Genomic DNA, 943 nt, shown 5'->3' with positions numbered 1-943 from the left:
TATTTATAAATTCTTTTTTTCCCAATGATCTATTTGTCTATTTTTGTTCTGGTACCATACTGTTTTCATGACTGGGGCTTTGCAGTATAATTTGAATTCAAGGAGCACAGTATTTATAGTATTGTTCTTTCTCAAGATTGTTTTAATTATTCAGAGTCTTTTATGCTTTTATAAAAATTTCAGAATTATTTATTCTAGTTCTGTGAAAAATAGTATTGATATTTTGATAGAAATTGCATTGAATCTATACTTTGCTTTGGGTGATATGGACATTTTAACAGCATTAATTCTTCTAATCCAGGGGCATGCAATATCTTTTCATTTATTTGCATCATCTTCAGATTTTTTCATCAATCTCTGTAGTTTTCATAGTACAAGTATTGCAATTCCTAAGTTAAATTTATTTCTAAGTACACTATCATTTGATGCAAATGTAAAGGAGATTGTTTTCTTAATTCCTCTTTCTGAGAATTTGTTCGTAGTGTTCAGTTCAGTTCAGTCGCTCAGTCACATACGACTCTTTTTGACCCCAAGCACTGAAGCCTGCCAGGCTTCCTGTCCATCACCAACTCTTGGAGCTTTTCTGATGAGTCCATTCTTTGCATCAGGTGGTCAAAGTATTGGAATTTCAGCTTCAGCATCAGTCCTTCTGATGAATATTCAGGACTTATTTTCTTGAGGACTGACTGGTTTGATCTCTTTGCACTCCAAGGGACTCTTAAGAATCTTCTCCAACACCACAGTTCCAAAGCATCAATTCTTAAGCATTCAGCTTTCTTTATAGTCCAACTCTCACATACATAACTACTGGAAAAACCATAGCTTTGAGTAGATGGACCTTTGTCGGCAAGATAATGTCTCTGCTTTTTAATATGCTATCTATGTTGGTCATAGCTGTTCTTCCAAGGAGCAAGCATCTTTTAATTTCATGGCTGCAATCCAC

This window comes from Bison bison, unplaced genomic scaffold (genome assembly GCF_000754665.1).
Source record: "Bison bison bison isolate TAMUID 2011002044 unplaced genomic scaffold, Bison_UMD1.0 scf7180017864362, whole genome shotgun sequence".
Classification (NCBI taxonomy): Eukaryota; Metazoa; Chordata; class Mammalia; order Artiodactyla; family Bovidae; genus Bison; species Bison bison.
Note: the sequence above shows the minus strand (reverse complement) of the source record.